Source organism: Macaca fascicularis, chromosome 8 (genome assembly GCF_037993035.2).
Source record: "Macaca fascicularis isolate 582-1 chromosome 8, T2T-MFA8v1.1".
Classification (NCBI taxonomy): Eukaryota; Metazoa; Chordata; class Mammalia; order Primates; family Cercopithecidae; genus Macaca; species Macaca fascicularis.
Genome location: NC_088382.1, coordinates 42304365 through 42318722, shown reverse-complemented (window position 1 = coordinate 42318722; position 14358 = coordinate 42304365). Strand labels below are relative to the sequence as shown.

Here is a 14358-nt window from a genome sequence, read left to right as displayed (position 1 = left end):
TAGCCAGGCATGGTGGCGTGCCTGTAGTCCCAGCTGCTCAGGAGGCTGAGGTAGGAGAATCGCTTGAGCTCAGGAATTTGAGGCTGCAGGGAACCACGAGAGCGCCACTGCCCTCCAGCCTGGATGACAGAGTGAGACCCTGTCAGAAGAAGAAGAAAGGAAGAAAGAAGAAAAAGGAGAAGAAAGAAGAAGAAAGTCCCAGCCCATGAGCACTATCCCTGACTCCAGAATAGTCTCTCTGGTAACGTGGGATGAGCCACACCTTCAAGCCAGCCAGCCTCTGTTCTTGTTACAATTTTCTTAGGCCTCTCTGAGAGCCAAAGGGAAGGGTGGGAGCTCTATTCTGCTCCCCAACAAAGCCTGGCTCCTTTCAATGAGCAGAGACACCCAATTGAAATACACACCCAGTGCCGACATGGGACAAGGGGTCCCACCAGGGTCCCAAAGCACCACATGACCTTCAGACTTTCAAGGTCAGACCCCACCACTGCTGAGCCCTGAGAGACTCCAACAGAGTGAAGCTCCTGGTGGCCCAAGCCCTCTGTCCACAGCCACACAAAGTTGTGAGATGGCTGCCTCAGGCCATCCCCCACAAGGGGACGCTGGGTCAGCAGGTGAGCTACAGAGACCCAACAGCCCTAGTACTGCAGGCCCAGAGGGAGATACCCTCCCACAGCACAGGCTGACATCAGGCGGATTCAGACCAGGCTAATAGTAAGGATGGCGATTGGTGGCGTGGTGTGTCCCCTCCCAACCCCACAAGGGCCAGTGCTGAGAGGCAGCCCCTAGGAACAAATGCCCCCCACCAACACAAGGGATTCAGTGACCGGTGAATCCCTTGATCCAGGTGAGGTGAGGGGGACTGGAGACACAGACATCAGGCAGATGCGTCGGGGAATCCCACAGCTACTCACTGTGAAAGGAGAGGGAACAAAGAGCAAGGCAGGCGAAAAACAGGGCAGAGGTGAAACAGCACAGCTAAGGAAGAAGTCAGAGGAGCTGCAGTAAAAGAGGCAGTGAGAAGGACCAACCGTGGACAGAGGAGGTTTCAGAAATACAGCACAGAAGGATATGTTGCAGCACAGCAGGGGCCGGGGGAGGCACACCCCTGCCCAAAGCAGCATCCCTTCCATTACGGCACCTGCGGACAGACCCAGTGCATCCTCGAACAAAGCTTCCACCCCAGCTCCAGTTTCACAACAGAGCCAGTTTGAGTTCAGAAACAGGAGAGAGATGGGTACAAGTCAGTAATGAGGAACAGATGCCACAGGAGGATCGTGAAGTCTCCCAGCAGACACTGGGTCAAAGGCAGCAAGGGGAGCGGTCTGACGCTGGCTGGGGCAGGGGAGCATATCCTGGAGAGAAGCCGCAGCTCCCTGGGTGACGGGGGAACAGTAGTCCCACCAGAAGGGTTGGATCAGCATTCCGGGAAGGGTGCAGAGCTGCCTGGTCAGGATGCTGGTGATCGCCAGCCCCCCAGGAAAATCAGGCAAACCGCCTTGATGCCCAACCAGTCACAGACAGATCTGCAGGGGCTGCAAGGACTATCACTACTCCTGAGGCATCTCCCAGAGAAAACACACGAGCTGCTGTGGAAGAGTAAAGCTAACTGTCCTGGGCCCAGTCGCTAAGCATGGTGTCCAACTGAACACTGGCTTTCAAATTTCTCCTTTTAAGCCTGCAGGATTCATCATGCCTGTCTTTTTCTTTCTTTTCTTTTTTTTTTTTTTTTTTTCTTAGATGGAGTCTCGCTCTGTCGCCCAGGCTGGAGTACAGTGGGGCAATCTCGGCTCACTGCAACCTCTGCCTCCCAGGTTCAAGCGATTGTCCTACCTCAGCCTCCCAAGTAGCTGGGAATACAGGTGCACGTCACCACACCCAGCTAATTTTTGTATTTTTAGTAGAGACAGGGTTTCGCTATGTTGGCCAGGCTGGTCTCGAAATCCTGACGTCAGGTGAGCCACCCGCCTCAGCCTCCCAAAGTGCTGGGATTACAGGCATGAGCCACCGTGCCTGGTCACGCCTGTCTTTTTCTGAAGTCAGGGGCTAAAGAAGGCACGCTCCAAAAGTCCAATTTTGTTTCAGGGGCGTCACGGTGGGAGAGGGCCCTCACGGACCCAAGGGGAAGATAAGCATTCAGGTTACAACACCTCCTGACTGTGGTTCTATCCCTAGAAAAAAACAGCTGCTTAGATGTCCTGAGAAGCAGCTGAGTCACAGAGCTCATCAGGAATGTGGGAGGTGGGGGGAAGGACCAGCTGCAGGAGAACGGAGCATCACACAGAAATGTGGCTCTAACTAGCTGCCCCACGCAGCAGCGGCACGCTCAGATGCTGCACACAACGTGAACTCAGGTCCTGAGCCCTAATCCTCTGATGGTTCATTCTGATCCCATTTGTACATTCCTTGTCTCAACAGTTGCTAAGATTGGGTCCACAGAGCTGCCCCAGGCCCCCAAATCCCCTGTCCTCGCCTCTTCAGCCATGTCACCATCATCTTCCAAATCTTCTCTGGCTCTTTCTCTTCTTCACAGAGGCCTGTGTGGAAGTTAACTTTGCCACCTCATCCATAGCTTCTACTATTCTAGCTATGAGCCAGTGAGGGGAGAAAAGGGAGTGCCAGTAGTAATTGGTACTTAGATGGGGAACAACTTGGGGTACATATATATGTGATCACCCCCAAATCCTCAGCCAACACCAAGGCAAAGCTTCAAAATGTCTTTTCAAACTCTCACAACACTCTGCCAGTTACATAGTTGGGGTTTTTGTTTGTTTGTTTTGTTTTTTGAGACAGAGTTTTGCTCTTGTCGCCCAGGCTGGAGTGCAGTGGAGCCATCTCAGCACACTTCAACCTCCACCTACTGGGTTCAGGAGATTCATTCTCCTGCCTCAGCATCCAGAGTAGCTGGGATTACAGGCCTGTGCCACCACATCTGGCTAATTTTTGTATTTTTAGTAGAGACGGGTTTCACCATGTTGGCCAGGCTGGTCTTGAACTCCTGACCTCAGGTGATCCACCAGCCTCGGCCTCCCCAAGTGCTGGGATGACAGGCATAAGCCACCACGCCCGGTCAAAATCACTTATCTTAAATTTCATTTTATGTTTTTATTTTTTAGAGACCTGGTCGCACTCTTTTGCCCAGGTTGGAGTGCAGTGGTGTAATCGTAGCTTACTGCAGCCTCCCACTCCTGGGCTCAAGCAATCCTCCTGCCTCAGCCTCCCCAGTAGCTGGGACTACAGGTGCACACCACCATGGAGGGCTAATTTTTTAATTCTTTGTAGAGATGGGATCTCCCTGTGTTGCCCAAGCTGTTTTCAAACTCTTAGACCCAGGCAATCCTCCCACCTCAAGCCTCCCAAAGCACTGGGATTACAGGCATGAGCCACCACACCCAGCCTTAACTTTCATCTTGCCCTGAGTTCCCCAGTGTGAAAATATTGGGTGGAGGGTGACCTAGTGTGGTTTATCCCAGGAGTTCCCAGGTAAGTCTGTGGGAATCCTAACAATACCCAGCCCTCATCTCCCGGGACAACATGGAAAGCGTTCATGCTGGGGCCGGGCACGGTGGCTCACACCTGTAATCCCAGCATTTTGGGAGGCCGAAGCAGGTGGAGCACTTGAGTTCAGGAGTTCAAAACCAGCATGGCCAACATGGTGAAACCCTGTCTCCACTGAAAATACAAAAATTAGCCAGGCATGGTGGTGCACACCTATAATCCCAGCTACTCGAGAGACTAAGGCAGGAGAATTGCTTGAACCTGGGAGGTGGAGGTTGCAATGAGCTGAGATCATGGCCACTGTACTCCAGCCTGGGTGACAGAGCGAGACTCCATCTCAAAAAAAAAAAAAAAAAAGACAGAAAGTATTGATGCTGGGTTAGAGCTCTAGATACCCCTCTCTCTAGATGGTCCCTTCACCTTGGCTCTCATACCATAATGAAACTATCTGGCAAGTAGCTTCCTGGCCTTCACAACACACAGCTAACAAAGCACACAGGGTATTTGTAAGAGAAGGGGCCTCTATCCAACCCACTCAGCACCCCATCTTCCCTAGCCAAACCTCCCTCGTGTTTTCTGGGTTTAGTGCAAAAATCATAATATAACAAGGCTGGAATTACTTTAACAATCACTCCAGCCAACAACTTTCACATTTACATGCTTTTTCATGTCCCTATCCATATAATTGGCCTTTTTAAAACTTAAGATGATGTCATGAGCATTTTCCATGTTGCTACATAGTCTTTATGATCATTGTTTCTAATGGTTGCATAACATTAACGGACTGGTTTTACTATAATTTACATAACCTTTTCTCTACGATTAAACTGGAGGTTGTATCCAATTTTTCACTATTATAAATAAGGCTAAAATTTGTATTTTCATGCTTTATTTCTTCTTTTACATGGAAAGAGCATAAATTCCAAGTAATAACACAACGAGATCACAGGCTATGATCTTTTGTAATTCTTGAGTCCTTTTACAAAACTGCTTTCTAAAAAGATTTCATCTGTGTTGCAACCAGCAATGTATTGTTACCATCACTATAATCTTACATATATTGAATGTTCTCATTATTTTAAACTATTGGTAGTTTCAAATACATAATGACGTCTAGTGAGGTTGAACATTTTTTAAATGTTTGTTTCCTATTTCACCTACCTTCCTGGACTTTGTTAAAAGCAAATCAAGAGTATGTGTGTACAGAATTCCTCTCTTTCTGTCTCCCTCCCTGTCCTTCTCTCCCTCTCTCCCTCACTCTCTCCCTCTCTTCTCTCTCTCTCTCACACACACACCCCAAACCAATCCAAGACATAGCCTCCTATTATTCCCGTAACTCCTCTAAAATGTATTTCAGGCCGGGCATGGTGGCTCACGCCTATAATCCCAGCACTTTGGGAGGCCGAGGCGGGAGGATTGCTTGAGCCCAGGAATTGAAGACCAGCTGGGCAACACGGCAAAACCTCATCTGTACCAAAAAGACAAAATTAGCTGGGCATGGTAGTGCATGCCTGTGGTCCCAGCTACTCAAGAGGCTGAGGTAGGAGGATCGCTTGAGCCCTGGAAGTGGAGGCTACAGTGAGCCAAGATCACACCACAGCACTCCAGCCTGGGTGACAGAGTGAGACTCCATCTCAAAAAAAAAAAAAAAAAAAAAAGTATTTTAATGAAAAGAAAAACGAAAAGTGGGAAGTTTTATATGATCCAGGTTTCTAAGTAGAATATAAATTCTTAAATATGTACTGCAAATGAAAATAAGTATTTATGATAAAAGTGAAACTCGGGGAAAGTGAGTTTGCATGGAGTATATTAATCAGTGGCAGAAAGCATGTTAAATGGCAATTAAACTGAGAGATTCCTGGCCAACACCCACCAGTTGACTAGAAGCAGCTCATGAGAAGGAAGAGTCAATGGCTGCCTGCCAGAGAATGAAATGGGGGGCACTGGGAGGCATCGCAGCCCCAAATATCTCTCTACTGCCCATTTCCATGCCTTAGATTCCACCAGTGGAGATTTGAGCCAAGAAAAAAATTACCCTGAGGAACTGAGGCAACGGATGACTTTGTCAGGCTCATAATATACAAAAGACAGCTGGGACCCAGACCCTGAGAAAATAGCACATAGCCCAGATGGGACGCAGAGGCACTAGAGGGGCTGAAAGGGAACGATCACTGCTTAAAACAGATGTTGTCTACTTAAAAAATGTTCCTAGGATTCTTATACACCCAGGACAGGAGTATGAACCTTTCTAGAAAGCAATTTAGTTTATATATATATATATATATGAAGAAAGCAAAAAATGTTCATACCCTTTGATTTGACTTCTAGGATTCCATCCAAGTCAATCAACAAAGATGCAAAGAAAGATTAAAGTAAAAAGATGGCAACTGCAATAGAATTTATAGTAACAAACAACTGGAAATGTCCTGAACAACACAATGGTTAGAAAATGATTCTTTTTTTTGAGACAGAGTCTCGCTCTGTCCCCCGGCTGGAACGCAGTGGCACCATCTCAGCTCACTACAACCTCCGCCTCCCAGGTTCAAGCTATTCTCCTGCCTCAGCCTCCTGAATAGCTGGGACTACAGGTGTGCACCACCACACCCAGCTAATTTTTTGTATTTTTAGCAGAGACGGGGTTTCACCGTGTTGGCCAGGATGGTTTCGATCTCCTGACCTCGTGATCCACCCACCTTGAACTCCCAAAGTGCTGGGATTACAGGCGTGAGCCACCGCGCCTGGCCCAGAAAATAATTAAATAAACAACAAGACATGCTCACAAGGAAATATTACACAATGATTCAAAAACTCTGTTTTCAGGTTATTTTTAATGAATGAGGGGAAAACTCACCATATCATAAGTTTTTTTAAAGATACGAAATGGTGCATAATACGATCTCCATCATCCAAATATTATTCTTATATTCCTATATATGGTCTGTTTTAAAACCAGATATACAGTCACCAAAATAGTAAGTTATTATCTATGGGCTATGAGTGGAATTTCATTTACTTGTACATATTTTTCCAAATCTTCTACAGGGAGCATGTGTTACTTTATTTAGCAGGAGAGAAAGCTATTTAATTCCACACAGATTCCCACCCAAGTGTATAAGTTTTGAATTTGATAATAAATTTCTCAATTCTCCAGAGTCCACAAACAAACAAGGCTTTCCCTAAATTATAGCTCTCCTGGAACTTTTTGTTGTTTTAAAGACCTAAACCTAATAAATAAATGTTTCACATCTCACAATTATCCAAGAGCCAGACATCTACCTGCCCAGAGCGCTTTAGCACCCTCCAAGTTATCTGGGTTTCTTACTTCATATGGCAACATCCTCTGAGCGCCTTTCCTCCTTTCTCTTGCTGGTGTGGTCCCCGGCTCTCTGGTCTTAAGAAGAGCCCAGGTCCTCAGGCTGACAGAATACTCAGTCCCAAGTCGACGCTGCTATTCCTTTAGTCGATGCCGCTATTCCTTTATTCCTACAACACATGGGCTGTACCTTGACAAGTGCTCTGGGAAGAGGAAATGGGGACCCTGACAGGAATCCCCAGTGGAGTCTTCCTTCTTGAAACTTGGGAGATAGGACTGACATTTTAAAGTAAGTGCCAGGCGAGGTGGTGTGCACCTGTAGTCCCAGCTATTGGGGAGGCTAGGGCAGAAGAATCGCTTGAGTCCAGGAGGTGGAGGTTGCTGTTGAGCCAGTATCTCGCACCAATGCACACCAGCCTGGGTGACAGGAGTGAAACCCTGTCTCAAAAATACATACATACATACATACATATATACATACATATATAAAATAAGTGGCTGGCTGGATGAGTGAAAAGATGAATAGATTGAATTTTTTTTTGAAATATGATCTCACTCTGTCTCCCAGTCTGGAGTACAGTGGCACAATGATGGCTCAATGCAGCCTCCACCTCCTGGGCTCACACGATCCTCCCACCTCAGCCTCCTGAGTGACTCGGACTACAGGTGTGCACCACCATACCTGGCTAATTTTTGTATGTTGCCCAGCTGGTCTCAAACTCCTAGGCTCAAGTGATCCTCTGGCCTCAGCCTCCCAAAGTGCTGGGATTATAGGCATGAGCCACTGTGCCCAGCCAGACAGATTTATTTTAAAGAAAAGCTATAAAGCTAATAAGTAATGAGAGTTGTGGTTTTCCGAATAGCCCTCTTGATTTTGAAGATGGCTAACATAATTTGGAGACAGAAGAAATAATAGAGGGAAATAAGGGAGACTCTGCCTGACTACTTTGGCATTTTTGAGATAAATAATAAGAGAAAGTGATAACAGAGACAAAGCCTTAAATGGTACTGGCTCAAATACAAAATACTCTACTACAACCTCAGTTCAAAAATGAGAAAAAAAGTACTCATTTTACAAATTTAAAGATGTTTCTTTCACATTATTCTGTGTTGGCAGGACAAGGAATTTCTGGGATTTTGCTCCAGAAAATATTCAAAAGGTGCTTTTTGACAAGGATTGGGGCGTGTGGCATGTACATTTTCTGTCCCATTACCCCTACCAGGGCAGAAGCTGCAGGCAGCAGCGTCAGTAGTGAGTGAGAGGTTCTACCAACCAGAAATGGCTCAATTGGGTGACAGGAGAAAGTTTTTCGGGAAATAACATCAGAGATCTCAAAGAGGACTGTATGAAATAGAGCAGACAGGAACTGAGGTGTAGAGATATGGAGCAGTCACTCATCTATTGCTAGAATACATATGGACCACATCAATGGAGTTCACATATGTTTAGATTTGCAGTACACATCAAAGTATATTGTGAAGCCAACAGGGCCTTCGCAATGTACAAGCCCAGTAAAAACAACAGCAAAATGCAAGCATGGCTGTTTGAGAACACATCCCTGAGAATGGGTCAAAGATTATAACTTAGGAAGTGTGGAAGCCTCCACTTCCTACTGCTCTAACATGGCCGCATTTTGAAACTGTCATGATAGCAGATTCCAAATAGTGTAAGGCGGGAGAATAAAGTGCAAGAGAAGGAAATGTACTGAGAACAAGTTCCCAGAGGAAGTGCAGGGTGAGGAATGCAAACATGTACAGGAATGAGGCAGAGGGAGGATCAGACAGGGTGCTGGCTTGACCCTGAGATAGCCCAATCCCCACTGGACCCTAGAACTTGGAGTAGAGAGCAAGAGATACTCAAGAAGGAATTTTTGAAAAAATATAGGCCGGGAGGGGCGTAAGGCAGGAGTAACTGGAAATTGATACCACTGCAATAAAGATGCCAAAAACAACAAAATATTTCAGACACTCATGACCTCTCTTCACAGCAGCCTCATCTACATTCAAAGAAAATGTGGTTGTTGGAGCCTGCAGGAAACAAAAGCTTGCCTGGGGCTGAAGGCCCATCAGACCATCTCCACCAGAAAGGGCACCAGTGCAGGCACGCAGCCACACTGGCTTTACTGCCTATAAAAGGTGAGATCTCCAACTTTCAGAATTGTGAAAGTCCCCCCCGCAATGAATTCAGTTTCACTGTAGGGCTTCCTAACAACAGCTGCGAGTCCTGGAACTCTAAACTTCATTTTATAATGGACCATGTCTACCAGAGGGTACTAATACATAGGCAGTAGGAGAATGAAAAGAAAACATCATTTCTCCAGGCCAGGCGCAGTGGCTCATGCCTGTAATCCCAGCACTTTGGGAGTCCAAAGTGGGTGGATCATGAGGTCAAGAGATAGAGACCATCCTGGCTAACACAGTGAAACCCCGTCTCTACTAAAACTACAAAAAATTAGCCGGGCATGGTGGCATGCGCCTGTAGTCCCAGCTACTCGGGAGGCTGAAGCAGGAAAATCGCTTGAACCCGTGAGGCGGAAGTTGCAGTGAGCCGAGATCGCACCACTGCACTCCAGCCTGGGCGACAGAGCAAGACTCTGTCTCAAAAACAAAAAACAAAAAACAAAAACATCATTTCTCCGACCTACTGGCCTTTTGCAAAGTGCCAGGGGTGGGGCAAGGGAGTGGTGAGGGGGGAGCATAAAAGGCCTAGCTGTGTTCCTCTAAAAACATGTGCTTCTGTCTCTCGATTTAGGGAAGGAGGAGGGGCTGGGCATGGTAAGGAGGATGTGCAGGTGACAATAATCAGTATGAGTATTTTAAAAAAAAACTTTTCTTTTTTTAGAGGCACGGTCTTGCTCTGGTGCCCAGGCTGGAGTGCAGTGGTGCGATCATAGCTCACTATAACCTCAGACTCCTGAGTTCAAAGAATCCTCCTGCTATAGCCTCCCGAGTAGCTGGGACAACAGGCACACACTATTACAGCTAGCTAATTTTTCAATTTTTTGTAGAGATGGGGTCTCACTATGTTCCCCAGGCTGGTCTTAAACTCTTAGCCTCAAGTGATCCTCCCACCTCAGCCTCCCAAAGCCCTGGGATTACCGGGATGAGCCACTGCATCCAGCCAATGAGTATTTTTGAGGGAACTTTTGCAAGAAGATGACCATTCAAAAGGGTGTGCTGATTTCAGTTACCTATCCCAAGCGTGCAGTGGAGTGAAGGGAAAGAGCATGAGTCTCGAGCCAGATCTCGAGCCAGACAGACCTGGATGCAAATGCCTACACGTTGCTTAACTCTTCAGGGTCTATTTCCTAATCTGCAAAACGGAGATAATTGCTTTACCTACTTCAAAGGCTGCTGTGAGGATTAAATGAAACAATGTGTGAAAAGCGCTGGACACCCAGACATTGGGTAAATATTGTTGTTGTTAAAGTGCATGTGTGGGTGCCTAACAAGGAGTACATGGTCATCATTACTACTGCAACGTTGCTTAACACTGGGCAGGCAGCTGCTGCATGTGCACCTCCATTCCTCTAACGCCAATGAGCAAATGTCAGTGAAAAAGCTGCAACTCTGGGATCCCTCTCACAAGGAAAGGCGTCAGCTTCCCTCGCTCTTCACTCGACTCCAAGAACAACCACATTTTACATCTCTAAAAATTCTCCAGGAGGTTTAAAACAAAAAGTCCAGGCAATCCGCTGACTCCTTCTTGGCCAGGCTACCCTGAGAGTTAACAGAAACCTAGATATGCTCATCAGTTTCCAAGGAAAGGATCCTAGAGCTGCCTCTCGATCCAGCCACGGGCAAACACACCAGCAGAGAGCTGCTTTGCAAGGGGCCAGCCGAATTTGAGTCCCAGCCTTCGCACTTTAACTGCAGTGCTTCTCAAGAGCATAAGGACAAGAGGACCCAGCTTCCCATCCTCTTCATCTCAGCTGACCAGGCACTGGGCAAAACGCACACCACAAGGCCAAAGCCCCCAAGCCTTTTGCCCACACTAGGCAATATTAGGAGTCCCTGCCCCAGCAGGGCTGGGACCTCCACAGTGAGAAAGCCTAATTCTGGCTTTAATGCATAACAAATCACTTCAATCAACTGGGGTCAGGGCAGGGAAGGGGCTTTCAGAAGGAACTGTAGAGTCACTGCGCCAACCCCCAGCCTCCTCTACCGACAGGATGGGGCCGCATCCCTCCCACCTCTCGGCTACCCTATCTCCCCCGCCTGTCCAATTTCCCATCTCAATAATGGGCTTATATCAGGCAGGGCCAGGATTCTTCTCTTCCCATAGGCCAACACACTATAATATTTGCTTTCCTTCCTTCCTTTCCAAAGCCTACCAGATTAGATTGCTGGAGTCCCATCCAGCTCACTGAGACAGATGGAAAACGGAAAGTAAGGCAACCCAAACTGTTCATGGTGGAAAAAGAGAGAGGGGGCAGAGCAACTCAGCATCGCAGCACCCAGATCCTCTTTTCCAAGCCCTAGGTCTATCACAACCAGAATAAGTCGAGCCACAGCAGTTTCCGTGAATCAGAAAAGATATTCTGATGCACTGTTGTCTGCAGCAAGCTCTCATCTGAGTCATCCAGCCTTTCAGCAGGGGCATCACCCACCTGTCCATCTGTCCCATGAATTGGACAGGAGACCAATGCTGCTTGGGTCTTCCTAGTATCCTAACACTTCAGCAAACACTTGGCTGCTCTGGGGCTCAGCTGATAGGGCTCATCAGCCTTCCCTTTCCACTTCTGCAGGACAAAAACCTGCACCAACCAAAACCTGCGTGTCTTCAAGATTTATTTTAACCACTGTAAAATATCGAGCTGAATATGGTTTAACTCACTACCATGACATGATGGAATCTGCAGGCCCTATTTCCTTACACGGAAGAGAGAAGAAGAAAGCACCAATGACAAGGAAAAAGAAAGGTTTGCAAAAACTCTTCACCAAAGGGCAGGCAGTTTCTCAATCAATACCAAGGTAATTACCCATCTGTGAAATAAGCAAGGTTCCCATTACCAGCCAGCTAAAATCCCACTAGGAGTGCCACAGACAATTTATAGAAAGTATGCTGTAATGTACAAACAGGGTCAAAGGATACTTAGGTGTAAAGGCAACACCCAGACTAATAACTCCCATGTACCAGCTTGGTGAACCAAATCCCTACAGGTTTGAGGAACAACGACACTGCTCTTTTCTCTGCCATTTGGACAAGTGTAAACAATTCATGTGTTTGCATTCATTCATTAATGCAACAAACATTTACTTAGCACCTGGTACATGTCATACATTGGGCTGGCCATAATCTAGACTACAAGCTAGACCTTTGATAGTGAAAAAATCATCCGCCTTCAAGCGGCACATGTTGAAGAAGGCTAACGTCTGAGATGATGATGATGCTTTCTAAAAGCTTGCTCTGGCTTCTCACAACAAGTGGGGGGCTTACAAGTCCTGTAAGCTCCCCAAAGACAGGGTCTAGCCCTCCAAAGGTAAAGCAAAAAGAAAAAATATTTGGAGTTGTGTTTTGTTCATCACTGCCTTGCATGTATAATAAATGTCAACTGAACGCAACTGAAATAAAAAACAAAAACTTCTATTCTTTCAAGATCTTTTGCTTTGCTGTTTCGGAAGGCTTTGCAACCAAAGAAAAACAATGACAAAAGAAGGGAAAATGGGACTTGGTCAGATATATGAAGAACACCATTAGTGCAGTCTTGCTACTTCAGCCCCAAGTGCATCTACAGCTCAGCCTTCAGAGCCCCCACAGCCACAGCTGGCTTCCTGGTGTGGTGCTCTCCCCTCCCTCTTCTCTGCCGTTTACTGTCCTCTTAAAACCCCACTTGGAGCCCTAAAGAAAGGGGGCGGGCAGGAAGAAGGAATGAGAAGGGGAAGATACATCCTGAACCTGCGTTCACCAAGAAGGAAGGAAGCCAAACCCTAAGGCGAGGGCCTGGGGGCAGGGCTGGCCCAGGGGAGGAGATGTGAGGGTGCTCGGGCTGCAGCGGGTCCTGCACCCCTCTCTGGGCGTGCGGGGACATTTTTCCATTCTAAACGGCCTAGCTTCCCACCCCCACCCACCCTTCTTTTTTCTTTCTTTTTTAAAAAATTTTGGTGAAATCGTCTTCAGGACTGAAGGAGAAAAGGGAAGCGTGTGAGGTGAGGAAGAAGTTGGTGAGAGAACGAGAGCTCCCCTCGAGGGCTCACCCAACCTGGCACCGAACCTGCATTTTAGGGCAGTCCTTTCCACTGTATGGAGTTCCAGAAGCCCAAAGGCCAGGCTGCACCCATAGGAAAGGACGGGTGTCCGTAGGGGAGCCTTCTAGGCCTGTCATTTAATAAGGTAGTGGGGGAAGAGAAAGAGGAGTCTCCATGGCCCAATCGTACCCAAGGGACTTGCCTGGGGACGTTCTCTGCTCTCCTCCCCTCCCGCAGCCCGGGCAGTCGTTGCGGGGCTGGTGCCCCAGCGCCAGAACCCGCAGAGAAGTTTCGCTGCTTGCAAACGTGAGAAAATGCAGCTCAGCAGAACTCCCGCCCCCACCCTCTCCGCGGCCCCACCCCCGCAGCCCGACCCCTGGTGGCGGCGACCTTGGCCACCCGGGGCACTTGGAGGAGGGGCTGCCCTCGGGGCTCTCCCGGAGGGCTGGAGGAGGCCTCCAGGATCTGCGGCCACCTCCCCTCGCCTGTCAGCCACCAGGACCGGCGTATTCAGCCCTGCGGGCGCGCCCCTCGCGCCCCTAGGCCAGGCCCCCGCCGGGGCGCCCCCTGCGCCCCCAGCCCCGCCGGCCCTCGCGCGCCCCTCTGCGCCGCTCCGCTCCTGGGCCCGCGAGGGCGCCCAACTTACCCCCCCGTGCAGGGGCCGGGGCTCGGGCGGGGTGCGTTACATCGGGCGGGGTCGCCCCTCCGGCCGCCGAGTCCGCCGCGCTCCGGGGATTTCTGGGTCTCGCTTCCAAACTCTCCGCGCCTCTCGCTCCCCTCGCTCTTGTCTCCCCCCGTGCCCCCTCCTTCTCTCCAGTCCCTCGGCTCTTTTTTCCGGGTTAATTACGTTTCGCATTAAAGCAAAACCCAGCCCCGGATGTGAGTACAATGCTCCGCGGAGCCCGCCGGGGAGGGAGAGGGGTGCCGGGGCGCCGCGGGCTGGGAGGGGGCGCGGCCGGGCGCCGGGGCCGCGCGGGGGAGGCGGGGGCGGGGCGCCCCGACGCTGCGCCCGAGGCCGCCCGCGGTCCGCGCCTCGCAGGTGGGACCCGCGCCCGGAGACTGCCCCGCGGGGAGGCCCGGCCCCGACGCTCGCTCGGGCAGCAGGTGTTCGGGCAGGGGGCGTCCTCGCAGGAGGAGGCGAGCTGGAGCGCGAGCTCCCTCAAGAACCCCATTTCCTCCTCCCAGAGCCCCACCCAGCGACCTCAGCCGGGTATCCTTCGGATCCTGAGCCCTTAGACTTTGGGGACCGAGGAGTTGGGGTCAGAGTTAGGGTCCCAAGAAGAGTGGCATCTTCAGGTTGTCCTAAATGTGCCCTAAGAGACCAGTGGGCGGGAACGCTCTAACCAGGGTTATAGAGA

The 14358-nt window shown here is 49.2% G+C and overlaps 1 protein-coding gene across 18 annotated transcripts in view; it reads right to left on the bottom strand.

Annotated features, from left to right (window-relative positions):
* The window catches only part of PLEKHA2 (pleckstrin homology domain containing A2), a 91954-nt gene that overhangs the window by 60374 nt on the left and 17222 nt on the right, over nt 1-14358 (bottom strand). For 7 of the 18 annotated variants that reach the window (XM_045398162.2, XM_045398170.2, XM_045398168.2 and 4 more), the window contains exon 1: nt 13647-13857. The exons of 3 other annotated variants lie outside the window; for them this stretch is intronic. The gene's annotated coding sequence lies outside the window, so the exon portion shown is untranslated. Of the gene's footprint in view, nt 1-13026; nt 13327-13646; nt 13858-14358 lie in introns of those variants that run through there. 8 more of the 18 variants (XM_045398163.2, XM_073998656.1, XM_073998662.1 and 5 more) reach the window with 4 other exon arrangements.